The sequence below is a fragment of the Crocodylus porosus genome, unplaced genomic scaffold, assembly GCF_001723895.1.
Source record: "Crocodylus porosus isolate Cpor-Errol unplaced genomic scaffold, CroPor_comp1, whole genome shotgun sequence".
Classification (NCBI taxonomy): domain Eukaryota; kingdom Metazoa; phylum Chordata; order Crocodylia; family Crocodylidae; genus Crocodylus; species Crocodylus porosus.
In genome coordinates, this window is record NW_017728913.1 from 19,197,613 (window position 1) to 19,215,390 (window position 17,778).

At 42.9% G+C, this 17,778-nt stretch overlaps 1 protein-coding gene across 1 annotated transcript in view; it reads left to right on the top strand.

Moving 5' to 3' along the window:
• TMA16 (translation machinery associated 16 homolog) overlaps nt 1-17,778 on the top strand; it is a 54,316-nt gene that overhangs the window by 9,910 nt on the left and 26,628 nt on the right. The gene's annotated exons all lie outside the window — the stretch shown is intronic.

Consider the following 17,778-nt stretch of genomic DNA (forward strand, 5'->3'; position numbering starts at 1 on the left):
ATCTTTCGCTTGATGACTTCAATGCTAGTTTTTTTAGGTCTGAGCTGAATATGGCCTCAGACAGAGGCGGTACCCTATAATGTTGCCATAGTGTTCCTTGTGTTTTTCTGTTACTAAAACCTCTCTGAGACGCTTTTAATCTTGGCGGGTAAAAAGTGGTTGGAGCATCCTTGGAACTCCAAAGTCCACATAATTTTTCAAAATGATGATGCTTAATCCATCAGCATGTTTATTAATTCACATAGCTCAGAATAGTTATGTAAACAATAGTTCTGAAGATTAATTTCAGGTATCTGATGTTATAGGCAATTATGATATACCAGTGTTGCTCAGTCTTTTGGCTCTGAGGACCAGATAAATGGCAAGGGGCCAGTCTGCAGGCTGGATCAACATGGGCCTGATATCATAACCAGGCTCATGTTGCCCTGCTTGGCTCTGTGCTGCTGTACACACTGCCTTGCCCTGTACTTATTGGCTTTACTTGACTCTGCACCTCCCTGCTCCACCCCGAATGGCCTCATGTGTTCAATCCAGCTAGCTGTGCTCTCCATGGGGCTCTTCACAGGGACTGGAAATTTGACAGCAGTGGAGTGGGAGTTCACTACCACAGCTACCGCCACCACTAAATTTTTGGATACGTGGGAAGCCCTGTGGGCCAGATAATATAGTTTTGTGGTTGAATGTCCCTGCTCTGTTAGTTGGCCTCTGAGTTGCATCATATTTGTGGTAGACATACCACAAGTTAGCCCCATACTCTCCCTGAGTGCCATTCTGAACCCCCTCCCCTACCCATTCTGCTCCTCTGCTTTCTACTCTGTGCCCTGTGTTCTCTGCTTGATATGCTGCTTTGCTGTTTGCTTCCTGCCCTATCTGCCTCTATGCTGCCCATCCCCTCCCTGATCTGCTGTGGACCACACATGGAGGCTTCCTCTGGAATACATCATAGAATAATATATAAATCACCATGATTTCTTGGTATGTTTGCTTATTGATTATCAATTTTGTGATGTCTCTAATGTGTTTATGATATTTCACATAATTCTCCAAAGAACCAGTGTATGTGTTTTATTTTGGTACTTCGAGGAATATAGTCCACCTAGCTTCTAGTTTTTTAGTTTGAAAATCTGAAGTTAATCCCAGCACATAGGACCAGGTGGGACATGGATCACCCCATGTGCTGGGACGGTGCCCATAGCCTGATATGCCTGTGGATTGGTCCTGTGCTATGGAGCCAAAATACTACAGTTATATATATTACAGTTGTAACGTGTCCTTTGCTACAGTATTTACATCCCCAGAGCTCACTATAGCCTCTCCTCATAGGGTCTGCTTTGCTGTCCCTGGATCATGCAAGTGGCCCTCCTTTGGACCTTCTCAATGCTGTCCACATGCCTCCTGAAGTGCAGCGCCCAGAACTGGACACAGTACTTCAACTGTAGCCTAACCATTGTCGCACAGAGTGGGAAGGATCACCTCCTCGGCCCTGGTTGAGATGCATCTGTGGATGCATGACGAGTGTGGTTAGCCCTACTGACAGTGTCCTCGCATTGGCGGGCCATGTTCATCTTGGAATCGATAATGACTCCAAGATCTCTTTCTGCCACTGTACTTTCGACAAGAGAGTTCCCCAGCCTATAGATATGCTGCTGGTTCTTACTGCCCAAGTGCAGCATCCTGCACTTGTCAGTATTGAATCCCATCCTATTTTAATTTGCCCACCCATGTAACCTGTCCAAGTGCAGCTGTATCCTGTCCCTCCCTTCTTGCGTGCCCACCTCACCCCAGATCTTGGTGTTGTCCGTAAATTTAAACAGAGTGCTTTTCACCGCCTCATCCAAGTCTCTAATAAAGAAATTGAACAATGTGCACCCAAAGTCTGAGCCCTGGGGGACTCCACTGCTCACATTCCTCCAGGTCGAATATGACCCGTCCACCGCCACTCTGAGTGCAGCCCCTCAGCCAATATGATGCCTACACAGTCAGATGGATAGCAGTGCCACAGTTGCCTAGCCTTTTAAGGAGAATGGGGTGGGAGAGTGTCAGAGGCCTTCCTGAAGTCCAGAAAGACTACATCCACCGTGACACCTGCATCCAATGATTGTGACCTGATTGTAGAAGGCAGTCAGGTTGGTCTGACAGGACCTGCCCCTAATGAAACCATGCTGGTTGCCCTGAGCACTGCACTGCATGAATGCCACGTGTCCCTAGAGGCTGGGGGGCATGGCAAGCTCCCGCAGGCAGCAGCGGTGCTATTGGCGGCAGGAGCATGGCAGTGGTAAGTGGGGACCTCCCACAGGCAGCTGCAGTGCTGTCGGCAGCTGTGGGGGGTGTTTGGCAAGCACCAATCAGCAGTCAGCGACCACGTGCAGACACTGCTGGCAGCATGGACCAGCAGCAATCTCAGACTGTCCACAGGTGCTGGTGGCTGGCGGGGGGGCGGAGATGGTAAGCAGCCACCGCCTGCAGGCGCCTCCAGCAGTGCTTTTGCAGGGGGTGTACCACCACATTCAGGGGGGCCAATGCCTCAGGGCTTCCTTTCGTGCCCTTCCCTCCCGGACTGCACTAGGCCTCAGGCTAAACAATAACGATAACTTTTAGTAAGCTAAAACCTGTTATCATTGAGCTAATTGGTTAAACAATTTAATTTTTAACTGTTCGCATCCCTAGTGGACTCCTTGAGCCATGCAGACAATAAACTGGCTGAAAAATCTCCTACCCATGAGTATTCTCCCTACAGCTACAAGCCTTGAGCATGTGAAGAACTAAGTGAAGAGTACCAAGCTCGTGTGAATGCTTGCATGACCCTTGTCATTTCCTTATTGCCTTCATGTAAGTAGTAGTCCTGATCGTCTTGGATGATTTTGAAAAGATTTTAAGAGGTGGCATACTTCTTATAGGTTCCTTTTGAAGCGGCACAGGAACCTATTAGCAAATGACGTTCTTTAGTTGTCTGCTGCTAGGAAAGTAGCCCTCTTAATTAATGAAGTCCTAATCGATACGAACAGACTCTTATGGCAGATTCCTGCTGTGGCAGGCCTTATGTCTTATAAAGGCAAATTCTTTCTGTAGGGGCTGATTTTTTTTCCCCTCCTCAGTTTATACTCTGATTCCTTCTGAAAATCCATGGCAGCAAAATAAAGTATCAGTAAGAAAGGTTAACTGAAATGTTCAGATTTATTTTGGTGTAATTCATATTTGACATCTTGCCTGCAATTTATAATTACAAGTGAATAGTCCGTGTATGATTTCTTAAACTGAGAAAAATCTTAGTCTGTATGCAAGCTGACTCCTGAAGCTGAGAGAGAATTTTCCTCGCTCATTTCTGTAAGACGGATCATAACTTGGCCCAGTCTGCAAGCAGAATGTGGTGTGGCTGCAGTGATGTCCATGGCTGTGGCAGTATTGAGAAAAGTTAGGTCTTCTAATGGATGGTTCAGTTTACTGTAGAGGATCTCCCCTTTGTGGGGTGTACTTACTATATTTACCCTGCTCCAAGGGGGTTCTAAATTTAAGACAACTTTCTAATAATTAGATTTTATACATGGAAAATTTATCAATCTGTTAAAATTTTCTGTGCATGGTATCTAATTATTGGAGGGTTGTTTCAAATCTGTCAACCCCACTTCTATATATTGGACAGACAGAACTGCCTGAGAACCAAATGAAAGGATCACAGATCGAGTACATCACATCCCAAACAGAAGGCAAAATGAACAAACTAGCTTCTCTAACACCCTCTTTAGATCCTGTTTCACTGATTCGCATCTTTTGACATCTTGATATAAAGGGCATGTACTTTCCTATTGCCTAATTCCAACTTACAAGTAGTACCTAAAATTCATAGCCAGTCAGGCACTTTTCAGTATTGTTTCTCCCTTTTCAAGTGTTTTTAACTTAAGAATATATTTGTATTATACTCGAGTAGTGCCATTTGCATCTTCGCCACTGTACAGAATCATAAAAAGAGATCCACATGGATTATTTACTGCTCAGACCTTGAAACAACAACTGTATTTGTTCATGAATTTAGTCAGAATTCACCTTGCTGCTATACTGCAGCATCTTCCTGAAGAAGAACATACCGCTTTGTTTTGCATCACTGTAATAAACAGGTATCTCCATGTAACCTTGGTTTTATCTCTTTTGATGGACTTACTGTTTTGAGCCTGTAGCAGCATTCTCATTACAACCTTTTTCCATGAAAATCAAACAATTACATCATTGAGAAGAAATGGTAATATTTAATTCTTAACAGTGGACCCACAATCTTCCTTCTGGATACAGTGTTTCTCAGAAACTTTCCAAAGTTTCTAAATAGTTACACATTTTTGTCTCAATTGGTGACTTCATCTGTCCATATTTTTTAAGGGACAGTACAAGCTATGTAAGTGGATGCTAAGAAACTGCTGGGATCTATTCTGGGATTACTTTTGGAAGGAGCATAGTTAGGGGTGTACCAATAGAGATTTTTTGGACCGATACCGATAGCTGATTTTTAAGGAGGCATATTGGCCAATACTGATTTGATTTCTGATACAGTAGCTTGAAGAGCAGTGTCTGTTTTGGTAAGCCTGTTGTGGTGCAAGGGGAGGGAGAAGTGAAGTGGCATGGAGAGGGTCAGATCGAGGACCCTTAGGTGAGGGAGGGAGTGGGGCTTAGGGAGGGGGGTGGCTCCTTCTGCTGCGCGCACCCCAGGAGGGCATGGGGTGGGGAGGGGATGTCCCTGGATCTGTGTGGGGTGAGCTGCCACCACAAGCTGGGGTCAGGGCTGTGCTGGGCTCTTCCCAGCAGGGGATGGGCTAGGCTGTGCTTGGGGCAGGCAGTGGTGGTGCTAGAGGGGGCCTATGGGGCAGCTTTAGCCACCCCAGAATTTGCCACAGCCCCCCCAATCTCCTGTCCCAGTGCCACCACCTGCTCTGCCCCAAGTGTAGCCCAGCCCTGTGTCTGCCCAGAAGAACCCAGTACAGCCCCAGCCCACAGAAGCAGCCTGCCCCACCCCGTGCAGATCCAGGGGCACATCATGCCTTCCCAGGGTGCACACAGCAGCTGGAGCAACCCCATCTCTGCACCCCCCTACAGGCCACATGAATGGTGCAGTGCCACTCTGGGCATGGATTGGGCACCACATTGCCCTGGCCAAGACCCATACTGCCTCTGTATGCTAGGATCAGGCTCTTCACCAGCCCTGCCCACCCCTGTGCACCAGGATCAAGCCCTGCAGCACCCTGTACCAGCTCCACAGGTTGGCATTGGGCCCTGGTGCCAGCCTGTGTGCGCTATCTAGAGCAAAGGGTTGCTTTTTTTCTGGCCCCCAGCAGGGGAGCAGTGATTAATACTGCCACTGCTCCCTAGCTGCTAAATTTTCAGACCTGTAAGGAGCCCCACAGGCTGGATGACATGGCTCCAGGAGCTGGTTCTGGCCCGTTGGCAAGGAGCTGGGCTACCTTGTTCTAGAAGAATATTAGACTGTGAAAGAAGCTCTGCTGCCCTTTCAACTCATGCTACACAGCTTCTGCAGCATCACAGAAAAATGTTTCAATTTTGTGTTTCTGTAATTCAGGAAGCTTTACAAAATGTTATTAACATTACAACATTATGCCTTTGCACCTTTAGATCAGATGCTTCTGGAAAATCTGTGCTCCACTCTATTATTCCAGACAGTGAGCTCCTATTCTGACAGTGAGCTCCTATTCTCATTGCTTGGAACCACTGCTTGACAGTCATTCCATACAGGAACGAGTACTCGGAGAAATTTGGTGGCTATCTTTACATTTAAGCTGGACTTATTCAGAATATGTTGTCTGTTTACAGCCTGCTTTTGTTCTTTTCTGTAAAGTGGAAAAAGAGCTGGTTGGTAGTAGAGCTACTTCACTTCTTCCCAGGTACAGTGTGATAGGAAAGTTATTAACAGCTACAATAGATACTGCTGGACAAAAGTTTGATCTTGAGTTTGTGAATGAGCTGTGGCAGGGCAGGGAAGAGTTCATCCATGTGTCTAGCAGTTCTGGATTTTTGCAGTTTTTTGTGGATTCAGGAAAATTCCCTCAACATCCATTAGATGGTGTCAGTGTATAACAAATGCCTTTGATAGTTTTCTTGTCGGAGGATTGTTAAGTTTTATTGATTTTTTTTTTGGTTTTTTGTTTGTTTTTGGGTTTTTTTGTTTCGGGGTGGGGGGGTACCCTGACTGTTAACAGGAATTAGTCCCTCTTTTTTTTTTTTAAGCAGTATTTAATGCTTTAAAATGATACGTAAGTGCTAACCTTTCAATAGGTTTTTGATTCTTTTCAGTTTGTAGCAGTGATAGAGTATAACCATTCTTTTGTTAGACTAATATATTTCTTTTTATACCTATCAGGCTTACAACAGAATAAGAATTATTATACTGAATTATTAGAACAGATTTTTCAGACTTGTAGTGGGGGAGGGAAAGAAGAAAAGAAACGGGGAGAGACAGAGCATGTTTGTGATGAGACAGATAATTGTACAGATTCTGATTTGGGATACAGTTATATTAGATTTCTTGGCATGATCAAGATTTACACTGGGACATTCAGTTATTTGGGTGAACTTTTCCAAAGCAGGTCTAAATCTGTAGCAGGGGTCAACAATGTTTTTGGGCAGTGCCAAAAACACCCAACTTCAACATGTATGATGTTGGTATGCTAGGAGAGGATGGGGCCCAGTCCTTGTTGTGGCAGCGTAGCCCCTGCCATCCATCCCAAGATGCGTGTGCCAAGCAAAATGCCTTTGAGTGCCACACTGGCACCCGTGCCAGGGGTTGCTTAACCTTGATTTACAGGTTTCGAAAATCCTCCATGAAACTTAGTTCACTTACACAATGCAAAGGACCAATCTGCACTGGAAAAAAGAGCTTTTTATTATTTTGTCATCTTAAGATGTGGTTTTAAGAAAGATAGAAACTCCATCCATATATAAATTGCAAGTGGCTCTTGTCTAATTGAGTAACGATGCTTTAAAATGTATTTAAAATAAGCCCTTTTCTATTTTGGGGGACTTTTTATATTAGCTGTAATTCCATAGACACATTTTCTCACTTTTGTGGAACCATCCAAGCAACTATATTTCCACTTTTGTGGAGTTGTTTTTCTTTTTACACCCATCGCAACTTGTGGAGGAGCTATCCACGCTGTGGATTGTTGAGCTATCCGAACAACTATCATGAGGTAAATAAATCCCTTTTCCAACATAAAGGATAGTAGAAAATAAAGTTAATATTTTCAAAGCGTATGTGATATGTGCATGTCTTGCACTGAATTTAAGCTTAAACTGTTTCAGAAAACAAGTTGCAGGCCCCAGGCAATGAATGAGAGTTAATAAGTTGCTAGATAATGGCAGTAATCTTGTGCTGTTTGAAAATACGTACAGAACTGAGTTGAATTTCTCAAAAAGCAGATTCTTCAAATTCTTTACATGTAGACTGAATTGACACCTACTTCATGGTATCTAGAAATTTTCTTGTGTGTTTGGTTTCACATTGTTCTTTGTTTAACACAGTTTTCAACCAAGTGTAAATCTTAGCTAGTTACCAGCTCTATGTGATGTGTGATACGTAGGAACTGTAGTTTCCTGTTAGATGATTAGTGATATTCTCACAAGAAGAGTGCTGGGCTTTGTATCTGTTAGGCATTATATGATACTAAAATTGTTGCTGGTGCATCAGTTTATTTGGTATATTGTTAAAGTGGTTTTGAGAAGTGCTAGGATGGCTAAATAGCATAGCATTGTAGAGTAATTGGAGTATTGTTGTAGCTGAGACTCCATGCAGTGTGGAAGAGGCATGTCTTTTTTGTGGCATCTTTTATTGAAGCCACTTTTATTGGTCTAGTTACAAGAGCTGTCGGCCAAGCTTTTGGGAATAAAGAAGGCCACTTTATGCCTGAAACTTGTCTAGCAACTCTTCCAACTATGCAGTTGATCTGATGAAAGATATTACATTAAAACAGTTGCATTGCAAAGACATATTTTTTTCACATTTCAAGATTATCAGAATTGATTATCTTGAATTAATTCACTGAGAACTATTCATAGATAGCATACGAGAGCTTTAAAACGGCTTGGGATGACTATGGGTGTCCTTTTGGTGAGGTAGTTAACCACATAAGGCACTTTATTATTGGAGGTCATATCAAACCAGACACAGCCATTTATTCCACCTCAGTCATGCCATATAAACATTTCTCAAGTATTTTGTAGCTAAGTATCATCAATATATTACGTGAAGAAGGTGTGATGGTGCTAGATTTACAATTAATAATTTCAGAGCCAGGTTTACCTTTGAACAGGGGTTCTTAAAGTGTAGCTTACAGGGCAGAAGTGGCTCATGGCTTGGTAATAATTGGGTGGGGGAGTTGTTTTATTAAAAAAAAAAAAAAAAAAAAAAGAAAAAAAGCAGTTGAAAGGTGGTCCCAGAGTGTGACCCTGCCACCCAGGCTTCCCCCTTTGAAATAGCTCTTTGTGGCTGAAACTTTGGGAACATCTGGCCTAGAGGATGGCCTTTATTTTAAAAGAGAATAAAGATTTGTTTGATAATATATTTATTCAATTAACTGAATAGCTGGGAGAGGTTTTTAGACAATTTTGGGGGAATACAAAATGTCCTTTCTCAGACCTCCTAACTATTAAGTTAGTCTAATAAAAGATACTGCCAAACAGATCTTGCTTTCTGCATTTCCCTGAACTAGTATGGCTAAGCAACACAGGAAGATTATTTTATTTTAAAGGGCATACATGTCTTTGATACAAAAACACTTGTAACAGAAAGATGGTTTAATTGCTGCCATCATTGTTTTCTGTATTAGAAAACTGTCGTTGTTTGCACTATACTCCAATGGAAGTCTTGTTTTAGCTAACTTAATAGGGCTGACTACTCTGCAGCAGGAATCTACAAAATATAGACAAGCAAACGATCAGCTGTGTTGACTTTTAAGACATCTTCATATGCATAATTCTAGCACAGTTGTTCTCAACTATTTTTAGACCCCAAAAACCCCCTTGTCAAAATCAGGTCACCCCTTGGCAAATCCCAGCTCTTAATGTTTATTGTTTTGGTTTTTTTACTATAGAAGAATAATAGAGCAATTATATTGCTGAAGAGAACCCTGAGCCCAGCAGAATGTTTTTAATTCTATGAGCTCCTGTTTGAAAATTCAGGGTTTACCTTGTTTGCATATCTAACAGGGCTAAATTTCATAGCACCCTGTAGCACTGTTGAAAGGATCTCAAGGCATCCCAGAGTGTCATGGCACTGCAGTTGAGAATCACAGTTTTAACAGAAAAGAACCAGTTTGTCTGATTGAACATATATGGCTAGAGTAATCTCAAGTATTATTAATAAACAACTTCAGAACAATAAAACAATTGTTTTACTAATAAACAATTTTGGAAACTTTTTGCAATATTTGCAGAAAAGAGCAAAAATTTTACTAATCAGTTTGTAAGGCTTTTGCAGATACCACTGTAAGAACATTCTGACCTGTCGGGACACTCTCATTCAAACATGTCAGTAAGAATAACTGATAATCTGGAAGCCATATCTGCACGTAGTACAAAAAATATGCATGGGCTTCTCCCCCCAAAACCCTTACACTTCCTCTATAGTGTAGAGAAGACAGGAACATGGGCTTCAGAAAATCTTCTGACATCTATGTTCATTTGGTTCTCTCGCATTCCCACTCTCTTCTCATGCATGAGTGACCTTTTTCACACCCTTTTCCTCATCAGGTTTATATTAGTCAGCGTTTCCTGTATGCTGTCAAAAATATGGTTTTTTTTAAATCTATACATGGGTCTTTATGGACAACTTGGGCAACCCAACACTTCTGTTAGGTAATTTTAAAGATATTTTAGGTTTATAGAGGCTTATTCACTGTTGCAGTGAATTATTCTTTGTCTGCACTTTAGAAAAGTGGAGTATATTGGAATGCTTCTGTAACTGTCATATCAATAGCTTTCTATCAAAACCTATCCCTTTTACTTTAATTATTACAAAAAAATATATAGATCCTTATGTTGACCCTGTAATGCTTATGATAGCCAACAGTCAACAACAGAGTTTTGGTTTTCTTCCCTCATTCTGAGTGAGGTGACAGCATTCCAGTGGGCTCATATATCATAAAGCATGCAAAAAAATTGGGGCTTTTCATTACAAATGTGTCAGTATCACAGTCAAAAGTGGGAAAGTTGATAAGGCTTTTATAGTGTCTTTTGTTTTAACATAGAGAGCTCCTTTGGGAACCTTGAACTGTCCCTTTGTTGAATTGAATCTATTTTTTTTACCTAGCTGTTTTTGTATCTTGCCATCATAATCAATCCTGATTTACCATGTTCAATTTAGTATTGTTAGCTGTGACTTTTCCTTGAAGTTTACTCTGATTTTCAGTATCTATACCTGAAGCACCAGAACATTTAAGTTTTTTGGTTTACATAAGCAAGAATAAAAATAGTTCAAAAGTAGCTGCAAAAATAGTTCTGATTTTAATATTTATAGAAGATATTTCATGTGGAAGAAACCTAAAGTGCTTTTGAAAAGTAGCAGTCGCTGAATCAACTATTGAAAAATGGACACGCGTAGAGGGAAATACAACCTGGAACTGGAAATGAGGGAAAATCTCTCTTCCTCTGCACTTTTTGAAGTAGGATAGAAAAACCTAGTGTATTTTTGTGGAGTCAAGGATGGAATTTATGGGAAGTTACAGGGGAAAATTCATAGTTTTAAAAATGTTTCAGTGTGACATGAAATAAATGAGTTTCAAATATGAAGCTTTCATGGCAGTTTTCAAAGTAGAACCATACTTAAGTTTCTTTTGTACTGAATCTGGATCTGGAATGAGGAGAGCTGATGAAATATGGAGTCTGTCCATGTATTAGCAGCAAGTGGAAAAGGAAAGACATGCCATGAAAAACCACCATTCGCTGAGTTTTCTGGTAGTTGGGTACTAGGGACAGACATTACGCATAAACCAGCTTAAGTGGTACAAAGATATACAAAGGGTCAGAACTTAGGTCAGTACTTAGTACTGACCAAGACCATTCCCCTACCTTGAGCATAGATAGATGTCCAAAAGGCACAAGACTGCCAAAAGTTAGTGCTGACTTAGTTAAGGAGCACTTGGAAGGGCTGGATGGGTACAAGTCAGCTGGCCCAGATTACCTGCATCCACGGGTGCTGAAGGAATTGGCCAGCATCATAGCTGAGTCACACAACTGTTTGAGCACTCATAGTGCTCCGGCCAGCTCCCTGAGGACTGGAAAAGGGCAGTGTAGTGCCCATTTTTAAGAAGGGAGAAGGGTGAGCTGGGTAACTTAAGGCCAGTCAGTCTTACCTCTATCCCTGGGAAAATACCGGAAAATATTATCAAAGAGCGCATTTGGGAAGGCCCAGCAGGGGAAATGATGCTGAAAGGAAACCAGCATGGGTTCGTCACAGGTAGATCCTGCCTGACAAACCTTATAGCCTTTTATGACCAGGTCACACTGCCTTGACACAGGAGCTGAGGCTGATGTCATCTACTTGGATTTTAGGAAGGCCTTTGACACAGTTTTGCATCCTATTCTCAGAGGGAAGCTAGCAGGCTGTGGAGTGGATGCCTACACAGTTAGGTGGATGGCCAACTGGCTTAGGGACCGCACTCAGAGAGTGGTGCTGGACAGGTTGTTCTCGGCCTGGAAGGAGGTGGGCAGTGGGGTCCTGTAGGGTTCGGACCTTGGACTGGTGTTATTTAATATCTTCATCAGCGATTTGGACGAGGGTGTGGTGAGCACCCTTTCTAAGTTCGCAGATGTTACCAAGTTAAGGGGCAAAGTTAACACGCCGGAGGACAGGGAGCAGATGCAGGCCTACCTGGACAGGTTGGATCAATGGGCGGGACAAAATAGGATGCAGTTCAACAAAGCTAAATGCAAGGTACTCCACCTAGGGAGGAGGAATCCCCAGCACACCTATAGGTTGGGGGATGACCTCCTCAGCAGCTGAGAGGGATCTTGGAGTCATAGTCGACTCCAAGATGAACATGAGCTGGCAGTGTAATGAGGCCATCAACAAAGCCAATCGCACCTTGTCGTGTATTAGCAGATACGTGACCATCAGATCAAGGGAGGTGATGCTCCCCCTGACCAGCATTGGTCAGGCCACGGTTGGAGCACTGTGTCCAGTTTTGGGCGCTGCATTTCAAGAGGGACACAGAAGATCTGGAGAGGGTTCAGAGGAGGGCCACTCGCATGATTAGCAGTGAAAGACCCTACGAAGGGAGGCTGAAAGATGTGGATCTCTTCAGCCTTCACAAGAGCTGAGGGGAGACCTTGTTGCCGCCTATAAGTTTATCAAGGGAGGACAGCAGAGAATTGGATATGAGCTATTTACCAGAGCTCCCCTACGAGTAACTAGGAATAATGGGTGCAGACTAGTGGAGAGTAAATTTAGGTTAGACATCAGGAAGAAATTTTTTACAGTAAGGGTGACCAGAATCTCGAATGGGCTTCCAAGAGAGGTGGTTCAAGAGGAGGCTTGATAATTACTTGGCTGGGGTCATCTGACCTTGGTCCTCTTTCCTGTCAGGGGCAGGGGGTTGGACACAATGATCCATTGTGGTCCCTTCTGACTCTACATCTATGAATCTATGAATAATTGCTTTTTAGGAGCTAATTGATTCTCTGTTCCGCTTCCTGAACTTGGTGACTTTCTTAGCTGCTTAACACTTCCCATGCTAGGGTGCAGGAGCCTTAGTACAGTAAAAGCTGTGTTATCCGGCACTTCATTAACCAACATACTCTACTAAGAATCCCGCTTTGGGCCACGGCCTGGGGCAAAGCAGCCTGCGCAGGCCCCCTTCCATGTCCCCCAGCACACTGACACCAGGGGATAGGCGGCGTGGTGCCTGTCCCCTGGCACACTGACACGCTGGATGCAGCAGGAGGAGCGTCTTTGCCTCACTAGGCAAAGACGCCTGTCAGGTAACTGGCATATTTGGTTATCTGGCACCCCCCATTTCGCATGGGTGCTGGATAACAGAGCTTTTGCTGTACTTGGTATCACCCTTAGCAGGAGCCACAACCACTGGGGGAGTGACAGTTCCACTCTGCAGCAAGGCTTCCAAATGTCCTTAACTTTAAGTCAAAGTAAAAGTTGGTGTCACACCAGTAACTTCTACAAGTCTTAATATTCCCTGAAAAGCTAAATTATTTGTGTTCAGCTCTTGTTTAGAATGTTGTTTTAATCCAAAGAGTCCTTTAACTGCTGCCTTCTTCCCAACACTTTGATTGCATGAATTGATGGACTAATCCTTCTAGTACTCTAAAATTTTCTCATTTGGGAGGTACTCACTCCATTGTCTTGTACGGTGCAAAGCTGAGTTTCATACTAGCAGGCTGTGCTGCATTTTTAATGAAAATCTACATATTTGTGCAAGTACATAAAATGTATTTAGCTGTGCTTACTTCAGAAAATGTTTTTGTCTCTAGATATTTTACTTGTCTATGTGTTTATACCAGTGGTCTCAACCTTTTTTAACTTGAGGCACCGCTAGCTAGATTCAAGGCACCCCTCAGAAAATGCCAACTCTTTGTTTTCCTTTTTTCTTTTGACTGTGGAAAAATAATAGAGCAATTCTTCTGTTGTAAATAACTCAAAGACCACAACAGGTCGGAATATTTTTTACACAGTGGAGTCCTAATTAACATCTCTGGGTTTATCTTGTGAATCATGTTTGCACACCTAACAGTGCTGACATTGCATGGCAGCTTCATGGCACATTTGAAAGCATCTCAAGGTACTACAGGATGCTTTGGCACCCTGCTTGACAATCACTGGCTTATACCAGTAGATGAATAAAAACTGTTAACGGTTTCTTTATTGTAATGTAGTACAAACAAGCATGTAGCATTTCTAGGCAGGAGTAAGCTGCATACGCTACAGCTCTAATTTAGGTAGCTTTTCTATGTTGCATAGCAATTTTCTCCATGGCAACACTTTGTAGGCATGCACTATTGTCTGTATTGCTATGCAAAGCACATAGACAGAAGTGTCAAATGCTGAAGATGACTAAAAATCAAGTTTGTTACAATTTATGCTTAAAATAATGGACTTACATTTAAAGGTAAACATATTACCTTTTAAAAGTGCAAAGGCTGCCTAATTTATTGCACTGAGTGCAGCAGGTATCAGTAACATCTGCCCTGGAGGTAGGTTTCATATGTGTGCACTTGGTGCAAGGAGCTCCAGCCCTTTAGAGAGCAGATGTGTTCAGTGTGCAGGACAGAGACTGAGACAGAGCTTCAGAATCTCAGTGCACTGGTGAATTGGTGGTTATAGGGAGAGAGGTTTTAGGTCTACTAGGAATTGGGAAACTTTTTGGGACAGAAAGAACCTGTACAGAAAAGATGAGTTCTGCATGAACTTAAAGAGAACCAGACTACCGGTGCTAAAACTTAACGAGTCATAGAGTGATGTGGTTATACATTAAAAATGAGGGAAAGCAGACAAGTGCAAAGAAGTGCACAGCTTGGTTGGATGCAGTCACAAAGAAGGCAATATACAAATTCTGTATCCTCTTGAAAACAATAGTAAGGAAGGGTAACGGTAGACAGTGGTGAGGGTTAGTCAGTGCACTTAAAGTTCAAGTCAAATAGCATATGTAGTAATAGGTAACAAAGCAAGAACAAATGTTAGATGCATAAAAAATAAGATGGGTGTTAGAATGCCTGATATGCAATGGTAACCTTTATGTAATAGACATCTCAGAAACTTGGTGAAAGGATGTTAATGGCATACTGTTTTACCAGGTGACAAACAAGTAGGAATTAGAGTAGGACATGGTGCTGGGGGAATGGCACCGGATGCAAAAGGCAGAGAGTAACAGTGTGAAAATCGTACCTGATAGGAAAATGACCTCAGAATCTCAGTGGGTGAAAATTCAGTACTTGACTGAAAACAACATTGTACTAGGAGTATGGTAGATTACCTTATCAGGAATATAGTGTGCAGTTCTAGTTTATGCATTTCAAAAAAGATGTAGTAGAATTTGGACAGGTGCAAAAGAAGGGCAACCAAGATGGCTGGGGATATGGAGTAGCTGCCATACCAGGAGAGACTTTAAAAAAAGATTAATGTTGAAGTGACATTATAGCCATGGTGGTTCAAGAAATGTGAGAGGTCTCCCTGAGGAAAGATACAATGATACCCAAAAGATTTTTTAAAACTATCCCAGTCATGCAGCTGGTCCAATAAAAGATACTGCCCAGAAAAATTCTTGCCTTAATAACGGCTAGATTAAGTTTGAACAAGAGACTGAGGTGGACACGGTAGATCTATAAAAGCATGAGGAGAGTAGTGGACAAAGTGAATAGAGAACTGTTACTCACTAAGTTCCAGAATACTAGAACTAAAGGAGACCCCTGGAAATTTGGAGACAGGTTTAAAACTACTGAGACAGTACCTTTCAGTGAAGTACATAGTTAACTTGTGGAACTCATAACCACAGGACGTTATAGAGGTAGATAGGATAGCCAAGTTTAAAAAGGGACTAGACACATTTACATCTGATAGATCCTTTAATAGTTCTTACATAAAATAGTCTGAGTGTATCCCCTAGCACTTGTAAGCCAGCAACTGGTGGATTCCAGAGATGTTATGGGATAGATCACAGCAGATGCACCAGATCTACCATTGGTCTGACCCAGTGTAGCACTTACTTCTTATGTAATTACAATTTTATTTTTAAAAATTGTATATGCTGCCCATTCTTTGCTCTTTTTCTGTTCTCATTCTTACTACTACTTTTTAAAATTCCCTTTTGTTTTTGCATGTTGTTTCCTAGATGTGGAATCTTTTTTTATCCAGTCTCCAGAATTTTCCACACTTGGTCTGCTTCCTAGTATTGGCTTTTGTGCTATCTACTTTTTCCCCTGCATCAGTCTCTGTTTGAGACATTAGCTGTAATTCTCACTTCAGTTTGTTGTAATGTTAATTCTTCCTTTTCTTTATCTATTAAGATCACATTCCAGGTCTGTCAGTTTAAAACTTTGAATCTATTAACTTAGAATGTTTCTTCTGAGTTAGGTTCCATTTTTATCTTTTAATTACCATTCATAAACTTGTTCTATTTGGTGAAATTAAAAAAAAAAGAAAAGGAGAAGAATCCTGCCTAATTTATTTGGTTTTATACTCTACTGTATTTGATTTTATTATTCTGTTACCCACTCTGAGAGCCCTGCCTAGTGTTATTAATTGTTGTCATGGCTCTGTTGACTTCAGTGAAGCAGTGACGATTTATACCAGAGAACCTGCTGCTGCATCTTGTGTTACTGTATATTTTAATTAAAAATGGTTTTCTGCTGTTTGGAACATATAGGGAGTTGTCTTGACAAGAATAAATATTATTTCACAAAGGTTAATGTCGTTATTTGTGCCAAACCAATGCGTACTTGAGAGATTTTTGTATATTTTATCCTTGCTTACTTCAAGTGACATCCATACAGCTTGATCATCAGGTATTACCCTGAGAGCTCCAAGATTAAAAGTGTGAGGCTCTACCATGTATCCTCCAGAATTAACAAGGCTGTACCATACATCTAATAATTCAAAAAGCGGGAATGATATGGAAACTCCTTGGAATTTACTTTCTTAATCTTCACATAAAAGCTGTTGACTAGTTCTGTCTATTTTGTTATCACTTGTTATCACGTGTTACAAAATAATGTTTAGTCTATAGGAATTAATAAATATCCCAGGTGTAATTTTACTTCCTTTCTTTCCCTTCCTTTAGATAACACAATGGGGGTATACTAGAAACAGTTTACATATTTCAGGGATGTGCAGAATAGGAGTTGCAGACCGTATGTGGCCCACGGAGAGATTTTGCTCAGTTGGCAGTGGGTCCTTTGGTCCCACCCAGCCTGGGTGTGGGCAGCAGCTTGGGCCATGGCACACGCGGCCAGTCCCGCCACTAGCAGATGCACAGCGGGATTGGGGTAGTGCGGTGGATGGACTCCATTTCCTGACAGCCCTGGTGGTGATGGCTCCTTCTGGCTGCTGCTGCTGAACCCAATCCCAGTGCCTGGGCACCCCAGCTTATCCACCTTCCACCACGGCTGGAGGCATGACCTGTGCCGGGAGGGTATGTGGCCAGGCAGCTGGGATAGGGCTGCAGGCCAGCAGGGAGACATGCGGGTGGGTCCAGAGAGACTGTTGAGGTCTTGGCGGGGTAACGGCATGAGGCCAGAGCAGAGCTGCTGTCCAGTTACCACATGCCCCTGTGACAGGCACAGGTTCTGCAGGCAGGGGAGTGCAGCTCTGCCATGCACTGTGCCTGCATGGCTCCCAGATCACAGGTCCCAGGCAGAGCCGCAATGTGCTCCCTGCATGTCCCTGCCTGCAGAACTGGGGTTTGGCCCCAGGCCAGGCCCTGCATTATCACTGCCCTACAATGCTGGCACCAGGTGCAGCTCCCCACACAACTCCTGACCAGTCTGTGGTGACCGTCTGACCTCTGGGGAGAATGGCTGGCAGCTGCGTGGGCAAGGGTTCACAACGGGATGGGAAGCTGTGTCCAGGGCTGAGGCCAGGATCTTGGAGTGGTGGCAGCTCAGGGCTGGGACAGGATTGTGATCTGCTCCCTGCACACCTATGCCAGCAGAACCTGCCCCCGTTGCAGGGGCATGTGGGCAGCGGATTATGGCTCTGCCCTGAGCCCAGCCTACAGCTCTACACTGTCACCATCCCATGATCCCAGCCTTCCCTGCCAATCCTGCCTGTGGCCCCAT